Here is a 12,783-nt window from a genome sequence, read left to right as displayed (position 1 = left end):
GAGATATTTACTGAGCATCCACTATGTGCCATGTACTGTGCTACATTTATAACGTGCTTTCCCTGGCACCCTAGCTCATCACCATTGCTATACAAACAAGGTTTAAGATACTGGCCCATTTGCAAGTTGGGAAATGCCTTAACACCGACTGTATATGTCCCCAGGGCTGGTGTTGGGTATCCACAGGGAAGTCAGGTTTTATGAGCTTGTCACCACTGCATAATGCATTGCCAAGGGCAGACAGCTTGATGGTATTATGGTAACTAGTTCCTGCGACTGAGGCTCCCTATCAGAGCAGCTGCTGTGGGTCCCTGAGCAGAAAAGTCAGCTGTTTCCTGGGTGCCTACAGCAGTGTTGCAACAAGGGGGCTATGAAATAGGACCCTGGGAAGACCCTCAGCAAAGGGCCTAAGCCGTTCTCTGTGGTGTCCTCATCCTCTTGGCCTGGGCTTCTGTCTAGAGCCGCCTTACCTGTGGCTTTCATTTTCTTTCACTTTTGCTTGAAGGCGCCCTTGAGGTTAGTGGATTTCTATATCAGACAGGAGCTTGAGGAGCTCAAAAAGGTTAATGGACTTGTTCCTCCTTTCCCAGGAAATCTGGGAAAGGCACAGCTCAGCACTCCTGCCGTCCATTACAGTCTGTCTTAGAGCCGGAGGACGACAAGTCCCCGTGTGCTAGAGAGGAAATGCTCAGAGGGACCTGCACAGGCTTTGGCACGTGTGAAATTTCACACTTCCCAGATAGCACTTCTGCATGTGTCCAGGCTGCCTTCTTGCATGTGAGATTTTTTTTTTAAGTGTGAGTTATTCTATACCAAGACCTTTGTCGTAAATTATTTCATTTCTTTCCCAGAAAAACATTTTCTCCATTTTGTTAATCATCTACCTAGTCACAGAAACAATTGCTAGATCGTCTCGAAAAAGTACATTTTTTTCCTAATTACAAAAGCATTACATGTTTATTGTTAAAAAAGAAAAATCGTCTCTAATTCCATCACTCAGACATAACTACTGTCAACATTTTGTGGAATTTGCCTTTAGTCTTTCCTTCATATATAATTTGTAGACAAAATTGGGATCCTACTATCGTCTACAATTTATGCAGTTGGTCTTCTGTTTTATTTACACAGAACGTCATATTGTGGGCATGCTCTCACTCTATTAAATACTTTTCAAAAACATTATCTTTTTAATGGTTGTGTAACATTTCAGCAAGTGAATTAACAATAATTTATTTAACAAACCTCTATTTGAACTTTCAGATCATTTCCAATAGTTTGCTATCATATAATATACTTTCTCCAGCTTCCTCAGTAAGAATTTTGTCCCTGTTTCCTTAGAATAAATTCCTAAGGGTGCAATTACTAGATCAAAGAGAACAAACTCTTTAAAGTCATTTATCGTCCATAAGGCTTGGTCAACTCACCTTTCTGTTGTAATGTACGAGTATCTTTTTGGTGGCATCATTGCCATTTTACAATTTGATAGGCATAAAATGGTATCTCAGTTATTATTTTAAGACTATATGATTATTAGTAAATTTATGCCTGTCATACCATAAATTTCTCAGGGAGGGGGAAATCCTTGCAAGGTTTGGTTCTATTTAATGGTTAGGGTTTCTTCTGAGGTTTAACTCTTCAGAAGTTTCCCGTTATGAGAATTGTGAACTTGTTCAGCAACTCTTGTTTATAAAGTATTAGTTATGGAGGTTTCTCAGATGTTGTTCATTATTGTAGACACAGCTCACTTTATTCAGAGACAATTTGCATAGAGAGGGAAAACGCCCACAACATTTTTGCAAAGGCTGTTTCAGTTTGGTTTGGAAAAAACTTCCCACAAGGACTCCTTCATGGGCTATTTTGCTTCTTGTCCCACAAATATAGGTTTCCCCCAAGGTTCCGTACTCAGTCCTCGGCTCTTGTCCTGCCGTTCCATTTAAGTCAATAAACTGGAGCTACCTGCTACTTTGTGCACCCTCAAAACAGAACAATACAGGACCTTGGCTTGTAGAGGCTCACAGTTTAGACAGGTGTCAGTATATATAACTAGAATAAAACACCTGTGGCGCTAAATGATGTTAAACTAAAACCAAACCAGTTGTCGCCAAGCCGAGTCCGACTCATAGCAACCTCACATGTGTTGGAGTAGAATTGTGCTCCACAGGGTTTTCAGCGGCTGATTTTTCAGAAGTAGATTTCCAGGCCTTTCTTCTGAGACTCTTGTGGGTGGACTCCAACCTCCAACCTTTTGGTTAGCAGCTGAGCGTGTTAACTGCATCACCCACCATGAGTTGGAATCAACTAGATGGCAACTGGTTTTTAAGTAACGTTACCAAAAACCAAACCCACTGCCACTGAGTAGATTCCAACTCATAGTGACCCTGTAGGAGAGAGTAGAACTGGCCCATAGGGTTCCCAAGGCTATAAATCTTTATGGAAGCAGACTGACACATCTTTCTCCTGGGGAGCAGCTGATGCGTTCTAACTACTGAACTTTTGGTTAGCAGCCGAGTGCTTAACCACTGTGCCACTAGGACTCCTTAAGTGATGTTACAGGGGTATGAAATACTGGAAAGCGACTGAAGAGTGAGAGTTACACCAACCATGATGATTTGGGGATGCTTGTTTTCTCACGCTGGGTTTTGGAAGGGTAGACAGAGTTTCCCAAAATGGCTACAAAAATATTTCTGGTCCCACATGCTCTTCGAGAACCTTTCTATTCCCCCATCAAGAGGTGGAATCTATGTCCCCTTCCTTTGAATCTGAGTGGACCTTTATGGCTGCTTCAATGAATAGAATGTGGTGGAAGTGATGCTGTGTGGCCTCTGACATTAGTCGTAAAAGGTGATATGGCTTCCTCCTTCCTCCTGGTTCTCTCTCTGCCTCTCCCTCTCTCTCCATGAGGCTTTGGAGCTGTAAGCCACCATGTGAGAAATCTACCTACCTTGAAGCCAGGATACTGGAGAGATGAGAGAGACAGAGCTGAAGCTAGAGACATATAGAGAGAAAGAGATGCCTGAAGAGCCCCAGCGGTTCCAACCCCAATAGTGGGCTCTAGACATCTGACTAAGGAGCCGGTAGATGATTTCAGCCCCAGCCACTATCTGACTACAACTACTTGCGATATCCTGAGCAAGAACCACCCTGCTGAGCCCAGTCAACCCTCAGAACCATGAGGGATAGAAATAAAACCACTGTTGTTATTTTAAGTCGCTTAGTTTTGAGGTGGTTTGTTACACAAAAATAGCTGGAACAGCAGCCATCAGGAGAAAGAGCATTCCAGGCAGAGAAACAGCTGCAGATTGTTTCCCTTTAAGCTTTCATTCTGTTTTATGTTTTCAACTGTCTTTTCTATGCAGACAATTCCTATCACTATAGACAAGCCTCCCCTCTGTCCCAAAGTGAAACCTGCTGTAGGAGAAACCTGCTTCTGGGACCCGAGGCCACAGCAGAACAAATGGCCAGAGTGGTTATGGAGAGATATGGGCTTGTGCCAGGAACCCTGCCTGGGCTGGGTGGGGTAGGATGGATATTTCGATCATTTAGCATTCATCAACTGCTATTAGCTGATCCCCTACTGTGTGATGTCTTATGCTAAGCTAGGAAAACAATAGCAAAAACCATAGTCATGGCCTCAAAGAATTCAATTTATTAGAGGAGACAAACTAGTAGAATGTGATTTCAGTACAGTACAGAGCAGGCAGGAGACATCTAACTCTAACCTGAGTGTTAGAGAAAACTTCTTAGAGAACACCAAGTCACTGAATGTGGGAAATTTGTACTCCCCAAACCCAGCCCAGTAAGCTTTCAGTGGAGAAATGTGGCACCCAAAGCCTGTATGGTCCTTTGAATCTCAGGACTTTAGGGTGTCCTTGACATTTCGGGGAACAGCTTATCCCAGCATTGCTAGCCAGGACATCTCAAAGCAGATATGCTATTGCAGGTCTCTGGCTTATTGGCTTTTACGGGCAATGTGTCCTTCCACTGCTGGGTGTGGTTAGTAGGGACTCACAGTGCTGGGCACCTGATTGTCAAGGTGCCAGGGCTCACAAGCATGTGGTCAACAGGCACTCTCCTCACTCCATCCCCAGAAATGTAAGGGCAGCCACTGGGTTGAGACAGAAGTAGAGGTAGGAAAAAAAAAAAAAATCAAAAAACCAAACCCATTGCTGTCAAATCGATTCTGACTCATGGTGACCTCACGTGTTACAGAGTAGAAACGTTCTGTAGGGTTTTCTTGGCTGGAATCTTTACAGAAGCAGATCACCAGCCCTTTCTTCTGAGGTGCCACTGAATGGGTTTGAGCTGCCAACATTTAGGTTAGTTGAAAAAAAACAAACCCACTGCTGTCGAGTCAATTCCAACCTACAGTGACCCTATAGGACAGAGTAGAACTTGCCCACAGGGTTTCCAAAAGCCTACAGCACCTGGTATGCCCAGGCGGTCTCCCGTCCAAGTACTAACCAGGCTCGACCCCGCTTGGCTTCCGAGATCAGAGGAGACCAGGTTCGTTCAGGGTGGTATGTCCATAGACTTTAGGTTAGTAAAAGTTGATCACAAACCATTTGCACCACCCAGGGACCAGGCCCCAGTGAAATATCCCTCTGTGCATTCTTCAAATACCAGCTAGTCTCTTTCTTACTCCTCCCTACCTCCTCATCCTGTACCTCCCCATCTTGTCCAAAGCAAGAACAGTTGCTGATCTGACAGGTTAGAATCCCAAATGTCCATTGGGTCGTATTTTTCTGGTGAGCACGGCTCCAGCAGTTTAAAGGCACCCACCCCAGATTGCACCTTCTCTCTTCCATGTCCTGCCTCAGTCCTAGGCAGGCCTTGGTCTTTGGGGTGCGCTTTTGCTTCCTGCCTGTATGGGGTGAGTAGATCCAGGCAGCACTGCCACCCCAGGACAGGCCTGCCCTCTCTCTCTCTCTCTCTCTGAATATATTAAGCAAGTTAGATTGGGGTCTGTTCACTCCCTCAGCATATCGTGGCAAGAGGAGAGGAAGTGAGAGACCTTGCTGAGACCCCAGCCATCTCATACAATTATCCTTTCACCAGGTTCTGGATTTGAGTGTCAGCCACTAACATAACTAACAATAAAATGGCATTTATCATTCTCATCCAACTGCTCTTCCTTACGTGAGATGCCAAGGGGCAGGGTATGATTGGCAGAACGGCATTTGGATCTTCCTGGGTTCCCGGCTGCAATACCATTGTAATATTTATATCTCCACAGAAACCATAACCCCAGCTTCTAATGGTCCCCTGCAAAGGAAAACAGAGCCTCTGCTTCTGGGCATATTGGACTGAAGCCCAAAGTCCGTGGCATCCTCCCAGGCACATTGGCTCAGCTTCAGGAAACAGCAGAGGAGCAGACAGACTGGGAAGCTCAGGGTTTGGGGTGAAAGGACCAGCCATGCCCACTGCTCTCCAGAGGCAGTAGGCTGCGCCAGGTATTCAGCCTCTCCTTGACCGTGATGCATTGTGACATGAGTCTGGTGAAGTTTTCAGCTGAGAGGTCCAGGCCAAATGGTCCCAGTGAGGTAGGAGGCTGTATGTGGAGAGACGAGTGGAAGGGAGGGAATCACATAGGCCCTTCCTTGGGGTGATCTCTGGGGGATTTTACTCCTGAATGAGTCTTGGCTAAGGAGGTCATCGTAGGACAGGCAATGGCCCCCACAAAGATGTCTGCACCCCCATCCCTGAAACCTATGAATATGTTATGTTACATGACAAAAGGGTCTTTGCAGATGTGATTAAGGTTCCGGAGCTTGAGATGGGGAGATTATTTTAGATTAACCTTGTGGACCCAATCTAATCACACACACACACACACACACACACACACACACAAATCAAAGGAAAAAATCCATTGCCCAAGAGTCAGTTCCAACTCATGGCAACCCTATGTATGAACTATGCTCCATAGGGTTTTCAATGGCTGTAATCTTACCGAAGTAGATCACCAGCCCTTTCTTCTGTGGTGCCACTGGGTGGATTCAAACTGCCAACCTTTCGGCTAATAGCCTAGTGCAAACCCTTAAAAGCAGAAGGAGCTTTCCCGGCTGAAGAGAGAGAAGCAACAGAGGAAAATGCAGGGAAAGACGAGGCATGGGAAGGACTCGGCCTGCTGTTGATAGCTGTGAAGATAAAGGGGGCCATGAGCCAAAAAAAAATGTGGGTGGCTTCTCAAAGCTGAGAATGACCCCTGACTGACAGCCAGCAAGGAAACAGTTCTAAACCGCATGCAACTGGATTCTGCCAACAAGCTACATGAGCCTGGAAGCTGTTCTCCCCCAGAGCTTCCAGAAAGGAACGCAGCCCTGCCAACAACTTGCGTTTAGCCCAGTGAGACCCGTGTCGAACTCCTGACCTACAGACTGTAAGATAATAAATAGGTGTTGTTTGAAGCTGCTAAGTTGTGGTAATTTGTCATGGCAGCAATAGAAAACAGAGAAATACAGAGGTGGAAGGCTGAGAGCTATTACTGAACTAGTCCACGATCTTCATTCCAAGATGCACTCGGCCATCAGAAGTTTCTTAAAGAGCTGACAGATAGCATTCCTAAAACACCAACAGTGATTTCTACCAGCCTCTTGGGGGTCTGGTTCTGAACAGAGAATTCTGGCTCTTGCCCACCCTACTGTTGTCATGGATGATGGTCCTGGTTCCATTCACCTATAGATGGCTTTTTGATAGGTGATCTACTTCAGTAAGATTACAGCCATTGAAAACCCTATGGAGCATAGTTCATACATAGGGTTGCCATGAGTTGGAACTGACTCTTGGACAATGGATTTTTTCCTTTGATTTTTTTTTTTTGTGTGTGTGTGTGATTAGATTGGGTCCACAAGGTTAATCTAAAATAATCTCCCCATCTCAAGCTCCAGAACCTTAATCACATCTGCAAAGACCCTTTTGTCATGTAACATAACATATTCATAGGTTTCAGGGATGGGGGTGCAGACATCTTTGTGGGGGCCATTGCCTGTCCTACGATGACCTCCTTAGCCAAGACTCATTCAGGAGTAAAATCCCCCAGAGATCACCCCAAGGAAGGGCCTATGTGATTCCCTCCCTTCCACTCGTCTCTCCACATACAGCCTCCTACCTCACTGGGACCATTTGGCCTGGACCTCTCAGCTGAAAACTTCACCAGACTCATGTCACAATGCATCACGGTCAAGGAGAGGCTGAGCACCTGGCGCAGCCTACTGCCTCTGGAGAGCAGTGGGCATGGCTGGTCCTTTCACCCCAAACCCTGAGCTTCCCAGTCTGTCTGCTCCTCTGCTGTTTCCTGAAGCTGAGCCCTTCTACACAGAAAGAGTGGCCTATAGGCAGGAAATAGGTAGGTCTGGTGCAGTCAGGGACAGCATGCCTTGTGCCTCAAAAAGAGAGAGCTGTGGCAATCAAGGGCAGCGTCTTGTCTTTAAGGGTGTGGTTCTAAATAGAGACATCAGCCGAGAAACCTAGTCCTTCTAGAGACTGTGTTAGATAGAATTATTAGCCAAGCAGTTCCTGAGGGGCCAGCCAGGGGCATTGCTTGGACCTGTGATCTAGAAGGTGGCACTTCTCACCTAAGACTTATTAACTAAGAGGATGCTGGTGAAAGTGGATTTTTACCCAGGTGTGTCTCGATCAAGCCAATCTCCTTCGTAAAGAGGAACAGATTGACCTGACAAACCATGCAGCAACACTCATCCAACTTCTCACCAAAGTTGCTGGCCTACCCAGAAGAGGGGAAACAAACCAAAACCCAAACTCTTCCAACTTGGCCAAGTTATCCAGGTACCAGGAGAGGCAACAGTTTAGGAGGGATATCAAGACTCTTTCTCTAAACCAAATCTTTCTGGCAAATGAATAAATAAGCAGAGGAAATTACGATCAGATTCTAGCCTTTCAACTCAAATCCTAAGAGAAGATCCAAACGGTAATCAAACCAACAGGGAAAGGAATCAGGGAGATTTCACCCATGCTATTTTCTAGCAAATGGAAAACCCTGATAGAACTACCCTCAATCAAGGATAAGTAAGCTGAGAAAACTCAGCATGGAACTTATGCAAAAAATTATCTACAAAAAAGAGCCTAGTAGACAAAAGATAAAGAGAATTCTTCTGAAGTTTTGCTCTAAGAAACAGAAGAATGGCAGAACCTTGGACTGGCGAGGGGCAGGAACTCGGCCCTTTCATGCACTGCTGGTGGTGGCATAAATTGGCCCAGCCTTTCTGGAATGCACGGGAATGGTAGGCATGAATGTTTTAAATGAGCATACCTTTGACCCAGCAATCCCACTTCTTGTAATTTTTCCCAAGACAATAATTGCCAACCAAAGTATACAAAGACAAAGGACTTCCATTTCAGCTTTGTTTATGATTATGAAAAATGGGTGTTGACCTAAGTATTCATCAATAAGTTTAAATCATTGGTTAGAAAAATGATGGCACTTGAGAGTAGATAATATATACATGATAATGTAGATCTTTATTTGATGACATGGAAATTTGTCTCTGATGCATACAATTGAGTACAAAAATGGGGGAGAGGTGGGGAGAAAGGATAACAGAACAGTGTGATCACATTTGTGTAATGTTTGATAAGTGCTCCTAGAAGGTCTGGAAGGATGTTCACCATAACAGTTCAATTTTACTCTAGTCTTTGTATATTTCTTTATTATTTCAGTATTTATGACTCTTTAAAAGAATAATGTTATTTTCAAAATACAGAAAAAAGAAAAGTGATAGAAGTCTATTTAATATATCTGATATGATAGGATCCAGAGTTGACAAGTTGAAAAAGTCACTTTCTATGAGGAGTCATAAAGAATAACACAGGCATATGTTAAACATTTTATTTTAGTTTAAACACATGAAGGCCTATGTTTAGATGTAAGGATAAGGCATTTTCTTTTATATTTCATAAAACTGCAATCTAAGTGCAGATCATTCTAGATTTTCCTCCCATGGGTTTTTTTTGGAGTATTTGCCTAAATCTAATTTGATACTGAATTTTTTAGTAACTCACCTTTATCAAGTCAATGCTCGTTTCCAACACTCTTCCATGCTTTCTTCTAGGCTAGGAACAGAAAAGTTAAAAACTTACTTTCTCAATCTTCTCTGTGCTGAGGGTGGTCATGTGGCAAAAGACTGTTCAGTGAGGCATTAGTGGTCTACTGAGGGTTTCTGGAATACTTTAGCTTTCCTCTCAACTGTCATCAGACACTAACAGTTTCTTCCTTTACTCCAAGCCCCGTTGTGCTGGGTACCATTTTAGCCACTGGGTCTGCCCTGTCCACTGAACATCACCACTTTTGTTGGATATCACTGTAGATTCTCTGGGACTTCTACACTCCTCTGCATTAGTTGGAAGCTGGTATTGCTTCTGCTGGGTACACCATGCACAACTATTTCTGCTCCGGAATGCGGCCACCTCTGCCAGGTGTTGCTGCCACCATCATCAACATCCCTGTCAAACCTCAGGACCCCTATGGTGTCAAAGCTGCACAGGGTGGGTAGCAACAGGCAGGGAGAGTGCCACTACCCCTTCCCAAGTTACGCTCTGTTTGAGGGACCCCAAATAAGGGCTGTTTATGCCACTCTGTCTCCTGGAGTTTTCAGCAAAACAGCCCTTTCAGTTTTAATTCACAGCCTCTTGCTGTGACATGAGCCACATGAGATTGGTTGGGGCAGGTCTGAGTAATGAGCACCCAGCTGTATTTGGAATTTGTACTCCTCCCTAAAAACCAAGACCCAGTTAATGGACCAGGTTGGTATGTTTGACTCCTGGGCTAAGTGAGTTCTTTCCCAGCAGGCTCCTCACCCTCTCACGTCAGTAGATGCCTCACCAGTTTTCTAAACATGTTTACATTTTATCGATGAGCACATTTGGACTCAAGTTGGATCTTCCATTGCAGACTTTTTTGGAGGAATGTGGGGAAAGATTCTTAAGTATTTTTATTTTTGAACAAATAAATGTTATTTTATGGTTATAAGACTAATACATATTCTTTATGAAAAAACATGTAAAATGCATTTTACTGTTAGATGTCGTTGAGTTGGTTCTGACTCATACATAGCAACCCTGTGTACAACAGAACGAAACGCTACCGGGTCCTGAGCCATTCTCACAATTGTTATACTTGAGCCCATTCTTGCTGCTACTGTGTCAATCTACCCCATTGAGGGTCTTCCTCTTTTTCCCTGACACTCTACTTTGCCAAGCATGATGTGTAAAGAAAACAAAAAAAAACACAGTGAAGAAAATAAAACTCACCTGCAATCCCACTACCTAGAAATAATCACAAATGTTTTCCCTCCTCCGTTGTTTTACATTGAGATCATGCTATACATATAATGTGTGGTCTTCTTTTTAAATAAATCACCATTATATCATAAGCATTCCACCTGGACACTGAAAAGTATTTACATGCCAACTTTTAATGGTCACATAATATCCAATGATATTGTATTGGTTAAGAGTCTTTTGGTTGAAAGTAACAGAAGCCTACTCAAGCTAGTGTAAATTAAAACAACTAAAGGAATTTGTTACAGGGTTCAGGGGTATCTCACAGGAACTAAAGGCAGGGATGCTGCCAACCCTCAGAACTAGATTATGAGTAGGGACTAGTGTGGTGTAGGAAAACCAGAAAATCCCCTCCCTCCAACTAGCATCTGTTTTCCTCTGAACTTCTCCAGTTTCCTGTTTTTGCCCACTGACTTTTGGCAGAAACATGGCCATTGACCAACCACTCCTGAGTTTACATGTCCAGGAACTCCAGAGACAAACTGATCTCTCAGTTCTAATTTCAAATATTTGGGAGAACACTCTGACTGGATGAGCTTTGATCAGGTGCTGACCCTGGTGTAGGCAACTGGAGTAAAGTAAAAAAAAAAAAAAAAGTAAGGCCAGGGTTATTAAGTAGGAACCTGGCTGCTCCTATTGCAGTGAGAATGGTGACAGTGTGAGGGCTTAAAGGAGAGGAAGCTCCTGCAACACTGGGAAAGTAGAATCTGGGCAGACAATCTATGCGGATATACCATAATTTACCAAGCCATTTCCTATTGTTAAGCATTTAACTTGGTCCACTTTTAATCAGCGTCTTAGTTATCTAGTGCTGCTATAACAGAAATACCACAAGTGGATGGCTTTAACAAAGAGAAATTTATTTCTTCACAGTAAGGTAGGCTAATAGTCTAAATTCAGGGCGTCACCTCAAGGGGAAGGCTTTCTCTCTCCATAGGCCTTCTCGTCAATCTTCCCCTGGACTAGGACCTTCTCCATGCAGGGACTCCCGGTCCAGAGGATGCACTCTGCTTCTGGCACTGCTTTCTTGGCGGTATGAGGTCCCCCTATCTCTCTGCTTTCTTCTCTCTTTTATATCTCAAGAGATTGCCTCAAGAAACAATCCAATCTTGCAGATTGAGTACCACCTCAATAACACAACTGCTGCCCATCCTCCTTCATTAACATCATAGAGGCAGAATTTACAACATGTAGGAAAATCACACAATACCAGGAATCATGGCCCAGCCAAATTGATACACACATTTTGGGGGGGACATAATTCAATCCATGACAATCAGTCCATGCAAGTAGATTCTGGGCTGGGGTAAAGGTTGATGTGCTGTCTCATTCCACTCCCCAAAAACATATAAGCCCCAGATCCTGCCCAGCCAAGATACCAACTTACGCTTAGATTGTTGTTAGTTGCCATGAAGTCAGCTCCGACTCATGGCAACCTTACGTATAACAGAATGGAACACTGCCTGGTCCTGTGCCATCTTCGTGATTGTTGGTATATTTGAGTTCATTGGCATGGCTACTGTGTCAATCTATCTCTCTGAAGGTTTCCCTCATTTTCATTGGCCCTCTACTTTACCAAACATGATGTCCTTTTCTAGCGATTGGTCTTTCCTGATGATGTGTCCAAAGTAAGCAAGCTAAAGTCTCGCCTTCCTTCCTTCCAAGGAACATTCTGGCTGTATTTCTTCTAAGACTGGTTTGTTTGTTGTTCTGGCAGTCCATGGTATGTATCTTCAATGGAACTGGCAGAGAGAACTCTCCTAGGTTGGTAAACGCCGTTGCCAGACATCTCCAGGTCCAGGCAGGGAGCTTTCTGTGTACAGCTCTCCCTTCAGGAAAAAGCTTCAACCTGTTCATACCATGAGAATTCTCTCATTCAGTAGAATTAATGACTGGTAAATTTTAACAAAGGAAAGGAAATACATCTTTCCATCATGAATAACCAGTCTTCTACAAGAAGGGGTAATTGTGTCGGAAATAAGGCTTAGGCTTTCAAAGAAGCTGGATGATTTTATGATCATTAATAACATTCACAGTTCTATATGTATGAATTTCATATTTCATGGTATGAGCTGATTGCTTGAAGGGGTCAGCAAGGCATATTTTTTAGGATTATGTGAATGGATAGGCCCATTATCAGAGACTTCTAACTTCTAAAGCGTTAAGTATTGGTCACTGACTGGATCAAATTATCAGAAATGTGTATTTATGTGTTTCTTAGGCTCATTCCTGAGCCTTGCTGACTTACAAAGAGCCTTGAGAAATGCTTTGGTTCAGTGGTCCAAGCTGAAGGCTAGGCGGAGGCAGGAATGGTATTGAGGCCGGTAATACAATCAGCTCAATTCTGATTCACACAGTTGAGAAGTATGAGACTTTTCTGCCTCCCGCAAGAAAGAAGTACATTCTCAGCCTTTAGTTAGAGCCAAAGGGAATCCCAAGATGCATCTACAACCCATGACAGTCCCATGGGACAGAGAAAACTACAGC

The 12,783-nt window shown here is 43.8% G+C and overlaps 1 pseudogene; it reads right to left on the bottom strand.

Annotated features, from left to right (window-relative positions):
- Positions 1-4,412: 4,412 nt before the first annotated feature.
- Positions 4,413-4,531, bottom strand: LOC126057529 (uncharacterized; annotated as a pseudogene).
- Positions 4,532-12,783: the final 8,252 nt, after the last annotated feature.

Source organism: Elephas maximus, chromosome 13 (assembly GCF_024166365.1).
Source record: "Elephas maximus indicus isolate mEleMax1 chromosome 13, mEleMax1 primary haplotype, whole genome shotgun sequence".
In the NCBI taxonomy this organism is placed as follows: Eukaryota; Metazoa; Chordata; class Mammalia; order Proboscidea; family Elephantidae; genus Elephas; species Elephas maximus.
The sequence above is the reverse complement of the archived record's forward strand: the minus strand, read 5'-3'. Positions and strand labels throughout refer to the sequence as shown.